This window comes from Hesperophylax consimilis, chromosome 18 (assembly GCF_061612785.1).
Source record: "Hesperophylax consimilis isolate HC1 chromosome 18, BYU_Hcon_1.0, whole genome shotgun sequence".
NCBI classification, from domain to species: Eukaryota; Metazoa; Arthropoda; class Insecta; order Trichoptera; family Limnephilidae; genus Hesperophylax; species Hesperophylax consimilis.
The window spans coordinates 834,503-855,758 of NC_142853.1; the positions used below are offsets into that span (position 1 = coordinate 834,503).

Genomic DNA, 21,256 nt, shown 5'->3' on the forward strand with positions numbered 1-21,256 from the left:
CAATCAGTTCCAATTTCGAAGATGACACTTGAGTAAATTCAAAACAAATCAGAGTTATAAGACAGACAGACCCCAAAATCGAAATTAGTTTTAATTTTTTACTTTATTATTTGTTTGCGTTTTATGCGAGTACCGCACAAGAGTCTCAACTGCTCCCAACAGTCGGAGCCAGTGAATCTATGCCATCCTCAATTTATATGAGACTGAAGGTGGCGATGAAAGGAAAGAGATTGGGTAGAAGAAGATGTGTACCCGTACAATTCAAATCTGGTCACCAAAGTAAAGTGAATTAATATTTTTCTTTCGTATGCCGGGATTTGAACACGCGACTTCCATATTCGTAGCCGAGGACCGTAACCATTCAATCTACAGAGACCGTCAAACATATGTTTGACGATTGATTCTTTTATAAAAATATATCAATTTGAAATGTTATCACATAATGACACAAAACAACCGACGTTTGACACCATTTGAAGAAACGCAACGAATTAAATTCATAGGCAAAACGTGTAATATTGGTGACAACCCTGATTATGACCGATATACGGATTATGTACTAAGCTAGTCATAACAACCAAGCAAATAGCTACTGATAGACCAGCCCTTGAATTTGCGCAATGCTAGAGACAATACAAGAAAGACAAGAAAAAGTCTATCACTGCAAAAATGAGTACTTCTAATTTATTGAATCTTTTCAAATTATCGGTAATCCCGTTAAAAACGGGATCGCAGACCGTTTCCTGATAAACTTTTATAAAATTCCTGTGTTTGTCTTGATAATATATAATAACAAAATGCGAAAATGTTACAATTTTTATGAACACGTGTTCCGACATCGTGACAATACATTGGTATTATACTAAACGTTTATCAAGAAACCTATCAATTCATTCGTGAAGGGCCTGCAATCCCATTATGAAGCGATTTTTTATAAATTATTAATATGTTTTATCTGTGTGGTGATGAAGAACCGGGGCAAAGACAAACTGATGACTTAGATATATGAAGTTACGAGTATCTCAAAAGCATTGCAAGAGAAGTCATGTTCGATAATAATAAATCATGTGATTCAAATCGCTCACCGTACAAAAACAGTGATCAGAATAAACTCAAATAGAAGAGAGACAGACGAATCCATAACTGGTTGGATGGTTTAGAGTTAGAGTAGTCGAATAGTAGAATAAGACCGGTTGTGTGTCTGTTGTGTGATTTAAATCAACACCTGCACAAAAAACTGCGTCGTGCAATTGCAAAAAACATCGAGCGGGTAAAAGTCTAGTTTTTCAATAAAACTAACGAACAAAAAGTGGTATGATGCACTCAACGCAGATAATATCAGTGCCATTTTGTTAAATAATGAGAAGAAATAATCACGGTGCCGTGTTCGGGGTAAAAAGATTTTTAAAGAACTATTTCTACTTTTCCATTTATCTTAAGTGCTTATTTTACCCGACTTCCCCCGAGTTTAAAAAACCTTTTTTCGAAATGAATATTTAAAAAACATGGAACAAACAATACGTCTCGTTTTTCCATAAATTTAAATAAAATAATTTAAATAAAAAATATTATTAAGTATAACGTTTCAAAGCTCTACAGCTCGTGTTGAAAATGCGATTTGAAAAAGTTAGGTTGACAAAAAATTCAACACGAAAGGCGGTAAAAATTTCATGACTCCAGAGCTCTCCGTTTAAGGGTTTTATTTTTAAATTACTAAGATTTAATCTGCACGTGCTTACATTTATTTAAATAAGTAAATACATATATTATTTACGGGCAAACCATTATAAAACACTTCAAATGTATTTGTGCACACACATGCACAAAATATCCAAAGTTTCAAAAAAAGTATTTTGGACTAGTTTGAAACACCGGCCCGCAGTCCCCTCTTACCCTCCAAATGCCCAAAAGTAATAAATAGGTGCGTAGCGACGTTGACCAATCCCGTTTAAAAATATTATCATTAAATTAAATTATTTTTTAATCCATCAAGTATACCACTACTTACACATGCAAAGGGTCTCTTTAAGGTCGGGTAGTTTCACAGAATTTGAACAATTCATGAAATTTCAATGAAAAATTCGCGGGCTGGATGCCGGTTGTTTTCACAAACCATGAAGAATACCGTTCAAAATGTGTGGAAGATGAAAGTTTATTTTTCTGAATATGATAATCGTACTAACATTAAGAAAATTAATTATTTCATTCATAATTACTATTGATATCAAAATTGATCTAAAACCGCATATTCCGAAAATGTTTCAACTGGCCACAGCGACATTATTTATGTGTGATATTTTAAGTAGGTAACTTCATAGTTATCTGAGTCCAAATATTATCCTTAAACACACACTTGTCATTAAAAAAACATTTTTCAGAATATTTATTATCACATGTTTTCGTAATTAAAGTCTTTTTATTTATTTTATACTTGCTGACGTGTACCCGGCGTCGCATACAATTCCGTGGTACATTATTTTGATATATCTCACGAGGAATAGCCAGCGTTAGCAACGTAGTGCCCGAAAATAAATGTTTACATCTTGATTATAAAACATAAACTATTCTCTACTTTCTATAAATATAAAATGCATGTATTTTGTATATAAACCTTCCGGGAGAAATTCTCAATACGATAGTGGAAACCCTATTAAAGTACGTTGCGTATTTTAGAAGAACGAAGCGCACAAACAGACAGACGCGGATAGCGACTTTATTTTATACTATTTAGAGATTTTCTTCTGGTAATTCGCCAAATATTTTAATTTCTCCGTACATCAACGACTTTCGACTCTGGGTTTGTTTTCTAAAGGGGAGTCCTTTCCTCGTTTCATGTGCGTGTTTGTGCTGATATGATGATGACATAGAAAATGCAAACGCCTGGTAAGACGGCTGTCACAATGGTCGCTTGGAGTGACTTCAATCAATACCTTCTAGAACAACTAAGGCCTAGACTCAGTTTGCGCCTCTGGCGGCAATTAATCTTCTAGGAGGCTGAACGTTGGCGGCTTGAAACGTCAGATTCATACATTTTGACTCACTTCACCCACGTCTATGGGCTATTATTGCGTACACCACAGCGCGTGCGTCTTGATTTTAGCGAAAAAAACTATAAATTAGAAGCGTTAAGCTAAAACCTTTTAGCGACTTTATATATTTATTATCTACAGAAGTGTTTTCAATTTTTAAAATGGTTAACAAGTGCGTTGTTCCGCGTTGCAAAGGAAATTACGATAGCGGACCAAAACGTCACACTTTCAAGTTTCCAAATGAAGTTATTTTACGTCAAAAATGGGTTAAGGCTATTCATCGAGATTTTATTCCAACGAAATATTCAACGGTAAGTGAAATGTGCTTATTTTTATTTCAAAAACAGCGCCTTACAATAACATCGACAATTCGATTTTGTACATAACCTCAATAATGTATATAAAAAACGTGCAACTGCTATGGGCAAATGTGATGTTTACAGATCGTATTCATATTATTTTGATATTAAAAAGTGTTTATTAACGTTGTTGTCGAATTTCGTATAGTAATATCGGTTTTTACAGCTTTTTGCTGTAATAAAAGACAACAAAATGAAAAATCGCAATGTTTCAATCTAGTGCCTAGATATTTAATATTGAACGGCTAATTAACACTATTTTGTAGAAGGGTACTATGTGTAATTAAAATCTATTAATTGTCGTGCATTGTGAAAATGTACCTATATTATATGTACAAGTAAAATTGAATGCATGTTGATTGATGAAGTTTAGAAAGAGATTGACATTTATGGTATGCTGCCAAAATTGCTGTAATTTAATATATCTTTTAAGACATCTGGTGGAAGAATGAGGTTCATTTATAAATAAACATTTAAACATAAATTAACATTAAAGTAATAACTTTTCAGGTTTGCGAGCTGCATTTTAGAAAAGAAGACATAATTTCAGCCAGTGTCCACACCAATATAGAAACTGGAGAGCAATGTATAATGAATTATAAGAGAGTGAAACTTGCTCCAGGAGCCGTCCCATCAATTCTGCCAAATTGTCCAGCCTACCTGTCGGCAACTCCAACATCAGCCCGAGAAAGTGTGGACGCAAGGAAAAGCAGGAAAGAACTTCTCAATTTACAAATAGCAGTAGAAAAGAGCATAGTTTCTAATGCAGTATTTGAATCTCTGAACCATTTTTCAACTTTTGATGAATTTTTAGGTTGCATTGACAAAAATAACTTCCCAACTGATTGTATTACTGTGAAAGGAGAAAGTTCCGTAGTTTTTTTTTATCTTGCCTCAACTCCATATCCAAAAGTCATTGCATCTGCCGTTGTCGATATAAATTTACAATTGAGTTTATTTGTTGAATGCATAGAATTAACACAATTAGGTGAAAAAATATTTCCCCAGCAAATAAACAATTACAATGAACTTAATACTATTTTATTATCGATTCAGTCCTTCAAAAATGTTTCTGACAATTCTATAGATACTGTATTAGAAACTGTGGTCCATTTACTAAGTGAAATTGATAACTTATTTGCAGATGACACCAAAAAGCAAAAAAAAATTCAATTTTTAACAGAACAGTTACAATTATTAAATCGAAAATCAGGGGCTTTAAGATATTCACCATGTTTTGTAGTCTTCAGTAGCATTCTGTATTCTATTTCACCCCATTCACATAAATTCCTACGAGGCTCAGATCATCTAACGTTTCCCCATCCTAGAACTTTGAAAAGAGTTTGCTCCAAGTTTCAAACAAACCCGCTAAATGAACAGAGTGACAGTAATTTTTTGTCATTTATTAAACATAAATTTAGTTTGTTAACGAAAAGTGATTTGAATGTAACATTGATGATAGATGAAATTCACATAAAGCCATATTTAGATTACAGCGGAGGCAGCATTTTGGGAATAGCTTACAATAGTGAAAATGCAGCTACTACTGCCCATGTCTTTATGATTCAAAGCTTACTCTCTTCATATAAAGAAGTAGTCCACATACTCCCCGTTAAAACTATGAATGCAGCACAATTATTTACTGTTATTAAAAAAATTATAATGGGTCTTCAAAAGATAGGTTTTAATGTTTTGTGCGTAGTTAGTGATAATAATTCCATTAATAGAAAAGCTGTGATGTCTTTCAGCACTCCCCCGCAACTGAAAACTGTCTACTGTCATCCATCCAATGAAAGTTTACCTTTATTTTATATTTTAGATTCCGTCCACATATTCAAATGTATAAGAAATAATTGGATTAATCAGAAAGACAATCAACAAGTTTTATCGTTTCCAGATTTCCACGATCATACGTCTGAATCAGTAGCTGCGTTTTCTTCCATAAAACGACTTCATGAATTAGAATGTAAAAATTTAGTCAAGTTTGCTTATGGATTAACAATGAAATCTCTTTGCCCAAGTTCTTTTGAAAGACAAAACGTGAAGCTTGTTCAAAATGTGTTTAATGAATTTGTTCAACAGGCATTGATGATTCTAGGTGAGCGACATAATATTCCCCATTATGCAACAACTGCTGATTTCATATATTTAATTCGCACGTGGTGGGATATTGTCAATGTAAAAACTCCATTCAAGGGAATACGATTTAGAAATCCCCTTCAACAACCACTTTCTCTTAAACCTGGTGAAGAAAATGTAGCATTTTTAGAAAAAATTATTAAATGGTTAGATTCATGGAAAGCTTCAAATAATCATTTTAATTCATTGACAAGAGAAACTCACTTAGCTATTACACATACAACCCGTGGTCTTTTAGAAATGGCTGAATATTGTATAAATACTTTAAAGTTTAAATATTTTCTTCCGGGCAAAATTCAAACAGATGCATTAGAAGCTAGGTTTGGTAAGTATAGAACTATGGCGGGTTCACAATATTTAATATCAATCAGACAAATATTTGAAGTGGAGTCAAAGTTGAGGATACAAGATCTGCTACCTTTGACGTTGTCTTCGTCTGCATATGGCCGTATACAGATTGACATTATTGATTGTGAACTTGAAACTGAACCCCAGGCCTGTACCAGTTCAAATAAGCAACCGAATTTTTCTTTTTCTGGTTTATATAAAACATTTACTGAGAAAGATTTCCAGCAAGCAGAAGCCAGTCTCCCTGTTCTTACATATCTCGCAGGTTATTGTGCCCGAACCGTTTTAAAGAAACTTAAATGTACAACATGTTCCAATTCCATCACTGTCGATAAAATGTTAGACACAGATTGTAGTTACTCTCTAATAAGGAATATGGATCGAGGTGGTTTATTATGTCCTCACCCTGACATCGTCAATGCCGTCATTCATAACTATGTGACCGTTCAAAAGCTTTTATCAACCAAACTAGAAAAAATGTTTTTAGATTACAATAACCAGCGTGAATTAGTATTACAATTGACAATTGATGCTATCAACGATAGAGATTTTTTCCTAACAGATTTTAATTGTCCCGCTGGACATTCATCAAATATTATTTTGCACCATTTAATCAGATCATCTACAAATTCATTGTTAAATAATTATGTTAAAAAAAGAAATGATACCACCAAAAAAGTAGTGAAAAGTCGCAAAATCTACACAGTAAAAAAAAATATTCTTGACTGATTGATATATCCAAGCACATCATTCCCTCATCAACATTCAACATGTCAAAACAATATACCCCTACTACTTATATGTGTACTACTTTAGTTGTTATTATTTTCAGATGCACCCGCCAGCCATACAGCAGCCAGCCCCCAGCAGCCAGCCTCCAGCAGCTGCAGCAGACTGCTCTACAATCTCAGCGTCTACCATATCCACCAACACACACAACATTCATATTATACATATTCCCACACATATCATTATAATCTAATTTCATTATTAAATGCTATCAATTATTCATTTTGTTTCTATTTACTTTATTTCTTAGGACTAGTTGTTTCACAGAACATGAACTATTCATCAAATTTCAAAGTTAGTTCTGTCAAAGTTCTACTCAAGTTCTGTTATGTGAAACAAATTGTCCATATTGATATAATAACAGAATTTAAATAGAACTTCCATGAAAACATACATTAAAATTTGCTGAATTGTTTAAATTCTATAAAACAACTAGCTCTTAGACTTCTAAAAAATTCTTTTTTTAATACCTTTTATAATTATTATAAGTACCTACTTACTACTAATTATTATAAGTACTGTACTTAGAAATGTTGCATTTTTAACAAAGGAAATTAAAGATTTTTACTGAGAATTTTTCTTTTCCTTTTTTACCCGTCACTACAATTTTCCCAGTGTATATGTACCTATGTTTTTTGCACTTCAGTGTGTATTTAGTATAATTTAATCTCTCTTCAGATCACTATTTTACCATAATTGGCATCTAATTAGATTTATTAATCCATGCTCATCAGCCTTTAGCGGCGGCCATCTTGATTCAGTGTCCTGGCCTTAGTTGTTCTAGGAGGTATTGCTTCAATGCCACCGAATTCTCTAATAAAAACGAACATGTCCTTTTGGCGGCAAATCGAAAATGGCAAATCATTAGAAAATTTATTCGTCAACATAAAAATAAAATATCTTCATCGTAATTATCTCATATCTTAATTTTTTTCGAGAATAAATAAAAAAAACATTGCAAATATCATATTGTTCAAATTCTGTGAAACAACCCGTCCTAAATGATTTACTTGCAATTTTAAGTATTTTTCTACATGCCTACCTATAATTTAATGAGTATGCAAAAAAATACTAAAAAATAGACAGTCCAACAATGTATTTAGTTTTGTGTTATAAAAAATAGCTTAAAATATGTAATTCATTTTCCAAAACGATAAATGTAAAAAAACGAGCAATAAACTAAACTAAAAGCTTGAAACGTAAGTCTCACTGTGGGCGTTTATGATCCGGCTTGATCGTCCGATAAAACATCGGATTACTAACGAACCACCAACAGCCGATGACAGATGATGCATCGAGATAAAAAAAACCAACAGATCAGAGCGGCCATCGGGTAACCACGGACACTAATATCGGTTGGCGAATAAGTAATTACCTTCATAAAGGCGAACATTGGAGCAACACGAAACCATTATTATAAAATGTACAATATTCTTATACCTACGCAGGGATAGCACGAACAAGAATAAGACAATACACGCTGTGGCAGAATCGATAAAAAAGAAACAAGGTTTAATAATTAAGACTCAATTATTGAAAAGCCATTACAGTTCCAAATTACAGAAAGATATTCGCAAATACGCCGATATTTTTACCTCACGCTATACGTTGGATGTTCATGAAATTCACATTACAGGGTCAATGGTCGTATCACACGGAGAAAAATGAGTATGGCTGATTATTAAAATCCTGTTAAAAACGCGATAGCATGCCGTTTCCTAATAAACTTTAAAAATATGCATAGTATATCTGAACACTTGTTCATGCACCTGCGTTTGTCCTGTTTTACCGACAGTTTATTAGGAATACTGTCAATTCATTCGTTAAAGGCCTGCAGTCCCGTTTTAACCTGAATACGAATAGTTTGAATAGATTCTTTAAAAATTAGCAATATTTTATATCGTTAAGTTTTCTCAAAAGTATTATTATTGTTAAGGCAAAAAATATATTATATAGGTAGATCCACTTATACACTCACCATATTATGCAAGTTGTCAGAATACGGAAATTACAGGATACGGAGTAAACTTCAATAAAATAGAACAAATACTCAATTTCCTAAAATTGATATCAGGCAAAAAACAAATCCATTACATAAAAAAATGTTTTCATTGAGTAGTGTGCTCCCTATTCATAGTAGGGTAGATTACAAATGAACGCTAGATGAATTCAAAACACCTGTGAACCGCAAATACCCTACTAGGCAAAGAGAAACACAAATTTTAATTATTAATAAATTGCAAAGTGCATACGGGAGATACAACAAATAAGCATAAAAGTCCTGAAATGTTTAACGCATTTTTAGACATCAAAAAAGACACATCTATTTCTAAAATCAAAACAAAACGCCAGGTCATTCTGTCTCCAAAAATATCTAAATTATTTCGTAAATAAATACCTTGGCCTGTAATATATACCGTAATAAAATTGTTAAGAATAAAACTTTTAATATAGCACTAAAATACCGGCACATTTAGTGGTAGGCATTATAATATTAAATTAAGTATCAGAATAGCAGAATAACAGTAGTGTTAATTGAATAACAACACTTTATTCAATTGTCATTATTGATACCCCCTCCATATTTCGTTCATGTAAACCTAGAAAATATTTTTTTTTAAATCACTTATTGTATCTTTAAGTAGTTGCACTTTATCAGAACTGCTTATATTATATTGTTGTGTATTATTTTTATTTGGTTTTAATTTTTAATATCGCTATTTTATTAGTCAATGATATAATCTATTCCTAATATTGTAAAATATTAACGTATGAAGACTGTTTATATCGCAAAAACATATATACTAGAGATGTTCCGACTAGTCGGCGACTAGTCGGTAAAGCCGACTATCCGGCCAAAATTGTAGTCGGCGATTAGTCGGCGACTAATCGGCAAAGAGCGCCGACTATCCGGCTTCTTACGTTGTATGTATTTTTCAATAAGATGAATGCGGGGGAACTACATGAAATAAAAACCTTGATTATATATATTTTCTTTTTATAATCAGTCTTATACATTAAAAAATGTAAAGCAATCTTTCCTTTGGTAATCACTTTTTAAAATTACTTGCTTGTAAAGAAAACATAATTATGACATTTATTGAACAAAATTAGTATCTATCCTAATTAACATAAAAAACAACATAATATCTTCTTATCTTCAATGAACATTTATAAGTATTTCTTATTATTAAAATAAAAAGTAGATTTTTTAAATTAACAAATTCAGTTATATGTATTAAATCAAGATTGTATGTACAAGATGCACAGTAATATATGTATATATTATATATATATATATATATATATATATATATATATATATATATATATATATATATATATATCCAAAAATTCTAAACATGAACTGTTTGATAAAAACAAAAAAAAAATGAAAAAAACATATTTCTTATAACCATACCTACATAATCTAATCAAATCAAAGTCACAATTGTGACAACCAAAAATATCATAATCTCCTTATATTTTTTATAACTTACTTATATTTTTTAATTAAGGGTAAATTATGATGTACGAAGACTAAAGCTTCTGCCCTTTCTGGTAGCAATCGATTTCTTTTTGTTTCATATATGTTTCCGGCCTCTGAGAAAAGCTTCTCACTGTAAACAGAACTTGCGGGACAGCAGAGGTACACTTTGGCCATGCGCGACATTTCAGGGTACCTAGAACTATCCCCGAAACCGTAATCGGCTTAGCCGACTAGTCGGCCGACTAGTCGGTCTTATTACAACCGACTAATCGGCTAGTCGGCTAGTCGGCGAAAGTCATAATCGGCACATCTCTAATATATACATATTATATTTGAATTAATTATTATAATACTAAAGTAAGTATCATATTATTAAGTTAAGTATTATAATATTTTAAAAAAAAATTTAACGTAAAATAAACGATTAACGTTCTTATTCAAAATACTTAACTCTAAATTCGACTGTTGTGAACTCCTGCAACTTATAAACATACATACACCCACAGTAACAACACGACAAAATACAATATTCTACAGCAGCACACATAAGCGTAACTACATTGCCCACTCTCCGATACAACGACTTCACACCATGGGAAATCATTACTTGGGTGATGTTGACATATTCAATACCAACTTGGCAAGTTTTGTGGATCATTTAAAACATTTATTTCAACAATACTCCTAAACACATCATGTAAACCAACAAATAGCTGTAATTTTCTGTTTTTGTTTCTTGTGTTTGTATGACTTGTTGCATAGCTTTTATCAAATGTTAAATTTTATTCTTATTTTTTATGTTTGAAAGTATTTGTCAAATTAAAATTATACTACCAACCATGTAAAAGCCCTCTGGGCGTTAAATAAATAAAAAAAAAATAAAAAAATAAAATAAAATATTTAGGTACGTATTGTAATATTGAGTATTATGTAATAAGTATTATAATATTAAGTAAAGTGTTAAATATTTTACTGTCAACAAATAAATATGAAAAATGAGAGATTTCTTACAACCAAACTGATTGCTCAGTTTTGTAAGATTAGTGCAAAATACAATAAAATAATAATAATAATAACATGGCGCAATAATTATATAGCGCAGTTTAGTGTCATTTCACTTCAAGTGCAATCAACTACTCGTATAACAAACTTAAAAATGGCAATTCAGTATTAGTGGTTCTTAAAATTATTCCCACAGTGTGCCTTACCCAATGCAGATCTAATATTATAACACTAAATACACTGTTTATACAAAGTGATGACAAAACTTAGAATAACAATAACAGCAGGACAGGACAAAACAAAAATATTAAAACTAAATCATAATATAAAACAGGAGGCAGTTTGTGCTCAGAAATGAGAATTTTCTGAGCAGACATTTTAAAAAGGTACAATAAGGAGACAACCGAAACCAAACAATTACCGGGAGTTTTAGAATATGGCTTATTATAAAATATTGAAAGAAGTTAAGATATATGAATGGTAAGATTTTTTAAATAATTTTGTTTTTAAAGCCCGTTTAAAGTTAGCCAGATTCTGGAGATCGGTAAGAGCTGAGGGAAGTCTATTCCAGATGAGGGGGCCTGTTACACTAAAAGAACAATCATAGTAAACGGCTCGAGTTGACCTAGAAAGTTCGATTAGACGATTACTAACATCTAGATCTGCTGAACTTAGAGTAAGCTGTCTATTGCTTAAGTTTTGTCGGATACATAGTTCCAATATATAGATATATAGTCTGGCGTTATTCCTTGCAATGCTTTGAAGGTCATTAAGCAGATCTTAAACTCTACTCTTTCAGGGCATCGAAGCCAGTGAAGGCGATCCCTTATACAACTGAATAAATACTTTAAAAAGTTTTTACCACACGCCCCAAATCGAAACATTACCACCATCCTTATTTGACATGTTCCAATAAGATGTTCACTTAGCTGGATTTCATTAAAAGTATCTAGAAACATATTTTGTTTGCATTAATGTATCAAGTTTATTTCATACAAATATGTTTACATTCCACCCTTTTGTGACAGTATGCTAGAAAGATTATCTGTCTTAGCTTTCCTAAATCTTTGCAGCCTCTTACTGTACTGTATTGTAGCAATGATGTGCTTACGGAGACAGCTCAGAATAGAAAATACAAGAAAACTTCAAACTGATAAAATGTATCTCGCACGAATGTTTAGAGTGAGCATCTGATCACGGCTCTACGTTCCCTAGCAATTAACCGAGATTTGAATTCCTACAACACTAACACCGCCGTTACAATAAATAAATAAAAGCAGACAACTTACGAATGCTTCGAGTCTTATTAATAATTATTAACGTTAATTTATCACCGTTTATCTGGCTTCGTCCATTAAGTCTAGAGAAAGTTAATTAATTTATTTGCACAAAGAAACTCCATAATAGTTCATAGTCCACGTAGCTGCAACAAATTAAACATTGGAAAGTTGGAGCGGTCCTAATGGGGCTGTTATTTTTATTGTTCGTAGGTATAACTTCAATTCAATTGACGACATGAAATATATATTTTGTCGCAAACATTTATAACATTTTTATTACACAACAGAAATGTAATAGCTGCAAATGAGGAATATTGATATAATGTCTGTTTTACAAATTGTAGCAAAGAGTTATAATCCACGGTTTCTTGCGTTTACATCAAGCTGGTACCACCGCCCCGGCAAACAAACATTTATTGGATAACCAACACCTCTGCCATAGTTAGCAGGGTGCTCGGGTTCATGGAGTGAGTTTATAAAGGTCTTGGCAGCCGATGCGTCTGCCCACCGACTGCACCACAGTGGGAAGGATGGATTAATAAGTCCGTTACTCCTACCCATCCTCATACTTTTCCTTCCCAGAACTTCCTTTCCTTAAAAAGTCCCCCCACCCAGCATCCCGAAAAACGACATAGAGGAGATCGTATAAAAAAAGACCAATAGATTGCAGAGGTTATTTTGATGGCATTAATTTAAACCCAAAGTGAGATAATTATTCGATTCAAAAATATAAATATACTCAAAACCCTGTGCATGATCTATTTATTTATATAAATAAGACTGTGTGGCGGCCGGCGGTGCAGGTGGGCGGCGTTTGCTTGGATTTTATACAAATCTACAGTTTTATCTCTAAATTGATGAAATTTGGCACCTGACCTTTAAAACAAGAGAAACAAGAAAATCCCGGGGAAAGGCCGTGGAGTTCAGCTAGTAATTCATGTTATCCGTGAAGTATTTTTCCTTAATAGTTTTTCCGTAATGTAAAAACGTTACGATTAAAGGAAAATATTATATAAGTTAATAACTTCCACAAGAATAGAGACAAGCGTGCCCGCTATTGTGCCCGCTTATGATAAGGCCTCGCCGCGTCGCTTCACCCAACCTAACCAGAGCCAAATAACTTTATCATCAGGCAATCATTTTATAAAGAATTTCCCCGTTCATATCCAATTCTATAAAAATACCTGCCTACAATCAGCGGCGAGATAAGCCAAGGAAAATTGCTTCATGGACATTCCATTGCATTGAAAATAACTACGGAAAGGTGTTTAGATAAATTATTATTTATGTCTCTACCCCATTGACACTTTGTATTGTATTGACATTAGACAACTTTACGCCAAAAATATTTTAGCTTTTCTTCTTCAAATACAGAACTGTTTTTGAAAATGACCAAACTGCTTGTGAAACTAGAACAAAATGGCATAATCTCTTACTTATCCTTTTCGCTAAAACAACTTTTAGCCTAAGAAATTTTAGCTACTTGCAATAAAACTATACAATGCACTTACACTGGCCATTAGACAGAACACAAATTATTTCTAAATATAAACTAGACGTTAAGCTTTAAATCAGCAGCCAAGACCGCTAACATCAATCATTTTATTAAAACCTGGTTATAAGTATGTATTTCTAATTTAATTCTATTTTAATTGTAATATTGTGTTGTTATTTTTGTAGTAAACTGCTTATAAATATATAAACATTAACATAACTTATAAACATTCAACTTTATTAATTACATCACTAATGTAATGTAATTAATAAAGTTGAATGAATAAAATATATATTACGGATGAAAAAATTGAAAATTTATTAAAAATCTGGCCAAATCATTCGTATTCCTGTTAATAACAGGACTGCAGGCCTTTAACGAATTAATTAATAGGTTTCCTAACAAACTTATCGGTAAAACACGAATATGTTATGGTTAAATAGATTCTCACTGTACTGACAGTTTATTAGGAAATAGCGTGCCATCACGTCTTTAACAGGATTTTAATAAATCAGCCATACCCTATTTTCTAAACCGCTGCAAATTTTAGCATTGTGTTTTAAAATAACATTTTCCACGTCAGTTAATATCACAAATACAAGCCGAGAAAAATATTATAAACGCCTCACATAATAGAGTTTTGCTATTGATACGAGTATTTATATAAAATGTTATTTTGCAAGCATAAAGCACTGGTATTGTACGTTCAACCGAACGACCTTCTGGATTTATTCCGAACAACTGAACAAATCCTTCAAAACACGATACACTTTATATTCCGACGTGTCGATACAGGGCAAACACTATACATTCCGACGCATAGATACAGTGCACACACACGTCGACACAACACAAGTCGTATCAATACTTGATCTGAATTGATCCGTACATTTATATTATGTTACGGAAAAGGTACGGAAATCATTCAAGCATGTACAAGTGGCGTTATGCAACGAATTTTGTCCAAACACCGGACAGATAAAAAATGCAGAGGAGAGAAAGGCCATCATCAGTCATGGAACAAGTATCTCTGGCACGTACCGACAGTAGGTACTGAATACTGACGTAATTACTGCAGGTATCAACGGCTTCGGTCAGGGGACATCTCTCACACTGATCCGTTTCAAACACTTCCGCCGGTAAACGGTTCAGACGTTAAATAATAAAATAATTATAATAAATATTGCAAGTATCATCCATCAATTATTAAAATGTTTGTATTTTATTTCAGAACGCAAATAATTTTCATTCAGGGCGAGGGACATGAAGCCCTGACTTGGCAATGCAATTGAACGGAGTGCAACTGCAAGTGAAGTTTACTCATATTTTAGCTAAACTGCGATAGTAGAAGGCACAATAAGAAGAAGTATCAATGGAGAACAAAAAGCAGTCACACGAGGAAGCGTTGCTAGAAGTAGGCCGCAACGAATTTTCATACAAAACCAAAGACTCAGCACGATTTAATCAATCTGGTTGGCGTTATGGGTACCGCCGCCCCAGGTACCATTTATTGGATAACCAATACCTCTGCCATAGGTCATCGCTACGTTTGGTGACTTGGCAAGGGTGCCCGGGTTCATTGAAGTCTTTTCGGCGGATTCGTCTGATCGTCTTGCAACGAGTCAGAAGGCGTCTGTTATTCCTGGAAACACTGACCCAAAACTCACCCCTCATATCTGTTGCCTTCCCAGCACTTCCTCTCCTTTATTATTAAAATATACTATCCACACAGCATCCCTAAAGATGACACAGGCCAGGCCACGAGGGAAATTATTTTCCTCAGGGCCTCCTGTGTAAATCTACTGGAGGCAGGGCATGTGAATAATATGCATATACAGGACAGAGGACAGGTGTGTCAAATTCGAACAACTCTGCCAACACCTGCCAACAAATTGGATATAAAATACCAGTAATAGTAATATAAAACTGAAATAAAAACGGAAATAAAAATTGAAATTATAAAAAAAACAATTGCACTCCAATGTAAGATTTCGTCGGTGTAAATCAGTAAATCCTCGGTTCGGGAACCGAATACGAGATTTAAGCAGCAGATTGGTTCATGTGAGGGCAGTGCAAGGGGACTTTGGGAGTTCGGTAGCCAGCACTCAGTATCCGGAGTATGCAAAGCGGATATCTCTGAGCCAACTTCAGCTGGGAATCGGCATAACTTAGTGGGCACAGCACTGCACCGGGCCCAACCCCACACCTGCACCTGCCCGACAGGTTCGGGAGAAAGACCGACTTGCTTGGCGGTCCGTCCTCTCTACCTACGGTGTGATGGTTAAATAGTTAGTTTAGTTTATCACTGCAACTTTGTATATACCTACACCGTTTTCGTATATTAACAATACGTCAATCCGTTTCGCATAATTGTTCCTTCGTCAGGGCAAAATATTTAATATCATTTATTATTGGTTGGAAATGCTAAAATCTACTCAATATTAAATACAAAACACCATGGGTACTTACAATAAGCATGCCCGGAGAATAAGCATGCTACAGAAAAAATAATACAGGAATTATATTAGACAATTCAAAAGGCTTTGCTATATTTAAAAAAGTCGCAGTAAATCTTGTTAGTTGTAACTTCTATACTAGGTATATGATATCTACATTAGTCCGGTTAATCTTCTATCAATTTATTATTTTGAATTCATTTTTTCAAGAACTGTTTTAGTGTCACGATGAAACCTTGGCATTATACAATGTTACTATCTTATCTATCCTATAATGGTACGTCCAATGTCCAAGTACCGTAAACATAAAGGTACAGTTTTACAATGCGTAAATGTACTTTGAAAGGTTGGAGGGATTAAGTAGGCTTAGACTTAGGGATGCTGAGATGTTTCAATGAGATCAGTCAGTCAACAATATCCGGCGTTCAACATCGCAGTGCCTCCGGGGAACTGGTAGAGTGGATTGCACCGCACGATCCAGACATTCTTCTATACTACAAAGTGCTCTGTGGTTTGAACTTTTCCACACACAAACAAAGCAGAATCCTCAAGTCCCCATTTGAGCATCATATTGTGCGCACGGCGGCTGCGATTGCACCGGATGCGGTTTAATGTTGTCTCATCTATCCGAAACAAACGGATCCCTGGCATTTAATAGTGGGATCCATAATTAATTGCATATTTAAAGAGTAGCATAAAATTATGTGACTAACAACCACAAAAATTTAACCTATAATAATAGTCCTATATTAAAAAAATAAAACGAATATTTTCGCGGTAAAACTGGCAGAATTTCATTCCTGTCACTTATTTACCTTCTCGCTCATCCCGTGCTGTCTCATTCTTCTAATAGAGTAGGTATGTATCCATATTTAACAATGACAGTGATAATCATAAATAATTGTATATAGCCCAGACAAGGTGTATATATAAAAACCTGGTACAACTCTAAAATTGTAATAAAAACAAATGTTTTACAACAAAGTTTACCGTATTCAATTACTTATTTTGATCGATATGTATTAGTGTCTTCAAATTTACGTCTGCTCATATGAACAAGAAGAAATATTGCAAACTTAAGCTGAGGATTGAAGATTTAAGACAAAACCGTAATATGGCAAACTTCACCCCAATTCGTGGGAGGAATAAATTAAAGCAATTACATTTATTGTTGTTCGAAGACACATAGGTACCTATAATATGATCGAGGAATCGATAGGTGTTTATTATGAGACTAACTAAGAATTGTAACTGATAACAGATGTATGACGGATGTGGATATTCGTGATAAGGCCTATCTGTCATAATAACATTGAGGAAAAAAGCGTAGAATTCCAATATCGATACCATAATTATTACAAGAATTGGAAAATCCGTTAAATGAACGTTATCAGTCAATAACATAACATTACAATAAGGTTATGATTTGCGTTATGCAATTAAATGCGTTGAATGCGTTAAAAGATTCAAGTAAATTGGATATTGAACAATGATTAGTTTTATAGAAAATCCGCCATAAAAACATAACTTCTTTAATAATTACAAAATTACTTTGTGGCTTCATTTTAATTATATGATTAATTTAATTTAATTGTAATGTAACATGTCGATCATTTTTTATGAAATAGTGGTGTATACAAAGTATTTTATTTTCATACTTGATGCGTCTGACCACTTGCTGTATGGCGGGTTAGATTTGAAGAGACTGGTTGAGTGAGATTTTTTTACCTCTCCAGCAGGACTCCCTCGACCCATCGTAGTGGGAAAATAGATTCGAACTTCCGTCACTCATGGGCACACTGACCCTTAGATTCCTACCCATCCCTCAGTCCCTTTTCCTTCCAAAATCTTCCTCTCCTTCATTTCCTAAAAAAAAAACCTCCTCAAAGCATCCCAAAAGATGACATAGACCCTGCTGATGAGGAAAATTATTTTCCTCATGGCCTCTTGTGAGGAGCTTATGTAAAGAAGGAACCAAAATCCCTAAAAAACCAGCGTTTTATTCAAAATTATTCAATTCACCAAAAAACAACAGATGCGACATAGAAACAGCGGTCAATCGGATACCATTCATTCATCAGATAGAAAAACGATTAGTTATTTTGTCATAGCATGTTAGCATGAAGCATGAAGCATGTAACACGTGAGCCCGGCAAGATCCCGGGGACGGGAGAAGAGATACGGGACAGTCGCGGAGACAAAGACAATGACAAATTAGGATAAGACAGGCATGCAAACTATTGCAACTGTTCGGACTATGCCGAATGGGTTAGCGATAATTCAGAGGAAGCACTCCGAACTCCAAATTCAGCTTTATAAAAACGTCGCGATATGAGGTACACAAAGAGGTAGCCCGATGAATGGGGCTCGTGTGAAATAATAACCCCGCGGGCGAGGTTGGTAGTTAGGTAGTAGGTAGATTGGTTGGTTGACTGGATGGTTGCGAAACCCGGCGAGTGATGTTGTTTGGTGGAGTTAGGTCTGTCATGCTTGCAAATATCGTGTGAACTTCTGCTACACATTGTTATTATGATTGTTGTCCCCCGGGTATTGTTTGACGAGCTGAGCGCAATGTGGATTTGTTTGCCAAACTGTCTGCAGGAAAACACGTTTATGTTGACGCATGTCAGATTTGTTGTTTCAAATGCAAAATTGTACAGTATTTTTTACAGATTTATAAGAAAGAATAACAAATTTCAACATCCCCTATTTTAACGGAGGGGCTGCAATCTTTGGAACATACGCGTTAGGTGGGAATGTACAGATATTTCAATTGAACGGATTCACATTTCACTCGTTCTAAATTGCCGGCTTCTATGTTTCCTCTCTCCCACAGAAATACAATTTATAAAAACATTCCTAAAAATAGCAAAGGGTATTCGCACTGACGTTGGAACTGCAACTGTTGGATACCTTTCATTGGTCGATTTAAAATTTCAGCAATATTTGGCATTATCGCATTATTACTATGAACAGGCTGGCCAGCCATTGTATATATAGCGATTACCTGTTGTGGATTCAGCGTGCAATGCGATGATTTCAAATCCTAATATTAGGCCACGCCAGAAACTACAACAGGCGAGAGATCTAATAGCAGCTGATGATCAATGTGGTGACTTTACACTGTACCGTTATGTTTACACCTAACTGGGGTTTGAATGTTCAAAACGACTGCGGTTGGATCACCGAACAAATGGTTATTGTGATTTCATTTTGTAAATAAAATTAATGAAACATTGACCACAGTCACGCATTTCATTTCTGAATTAATTTTACAAACACAACTTATGTCAGTTTGGATAAAGAACGGCGCAACACCACACAATGGACACAATAGAAATGTTGGAGATTTGGAGTAATTTGGACCAAGCGGATCATAATATATGGCAAAGTTTGAGATGTGTAAAATGGGCATCGCCCACTCCTTGAGATGCCTGCTAATAAATTAGAGCAATTCTTTTCTATTCTAAATATTATTACATCATGTAGGTTGTATCTTCGTCTTTTTGTGAAGCACATAAAGAAATTTATTCTGTGGCTCATTAAAAATAATTTATGACAGGTAATCTATAATAATATTTGGATGATTTATATAACGCCGTTTTTAACAAAAAGACATTATTGAAGAATGTAGCAATATTCAATATTAGCATTGTTTCAATTTATATTTGTGTTTCAGGCTAATAATTTTTACTTATAATAATTTGTCATCCTTTGTGCTTTGCATAAAACCTTGTCTTGTAAAGATATGTTAACCTTATAATTAGTTAGGAAATAGTCAAGTTGGCCTTACGTATCACGTATCAAATACGTATACAGTGTTTAGAATCTATCATCGTAGGTAGCCTGTTCTCAGTTCTTAGTGGCCAGCGGCGAGTGGCCAGTGCCCACGGTAGTATAGCATTACCTGTAATGACGGCTTTCGCAGCAAATAATCACCATTATGAAAATGATATCTCTAATCAAAAACAGCCCGCGGATAGAGTTAGTACTAATTCTCTGTGCTCTGTGAAGAAAGATGGCCAATGGCCGTGATGGCCGCACAACAATCTCAAAGATACCTTGAGTCAATGGCGTGCGGTTCATTATTTATAAAAATAAAAACAATAATAAAAAGTCCCATGAATTGACAGGTTTTCTAATAAACTGTCGGTAAAACACGAATATGTCATTAGGATGTCGGAACATGTGTTCATAAAAAATCTGATAATGTAACATTTCGTCCCTATATTTATTAGGAAAAGGACACCTGCATGAACACGTGTTCCGATATATTTCGAATAGACCAATATTTTATTGGGAAATGGATTGCGAACACGTTTATAACGGGATTTAAATAAATCAGCCATACTCATTTTTCTCCGTGCATAATTTCGACACGCCTTTAAAAAGTGATAATTAAAAGCGTTTAAAAAACCATCATATAAACCTAACATTCGTAACCAATTTAACCAAGTTTGTATTTCATCACTTTTCATGACTATATCAACTTTTAAATGTATGTAGAATTGTCATTTTGAGGAGTTATCCGGTCACCACTAAGCAAGTACATGACTTTTCTCAACTAAAATAATTTTAAGGCGTATGAAAAGAATTCTACTTCACAATATGTTCAGGGTAATGCAATCAAATTGTTTATTTGACATATTATTTGAACATAAAGCAATTTTTAAATATGCATTATCAAGAAAGACAGTTGTATTTTGTTTTCAAGAAAATCAAAATGTCTTGATCACCTGTTTCTTGTTTATAAACTTACACATGGAGCAAATTTAATGTTTTAAAATAATGTTAATTAATTAAAAAATAGTCAAATTATTCGTTGTCTTGTTAAAAACGGGACTGGAAGCCTATAACGAATGATTTGAC

The 21,256-nt window shown here is 33.8% G+C and overlaps 1 protein-coding gene across 2 annotated transcripts in view; it reads right to left on the bottom strand.

Moving 5' to 3' along the window:
• The window catches only part of Hers (Histone gene-specific Epigenetic Repressor in late S phase), a 579,029-nt gene that overhangs the window by 158,826 nt on the left and 398,947 nt on the right, over positions 1 to 21,256 (bottom strand). The window lies entirely within an intron of this gene.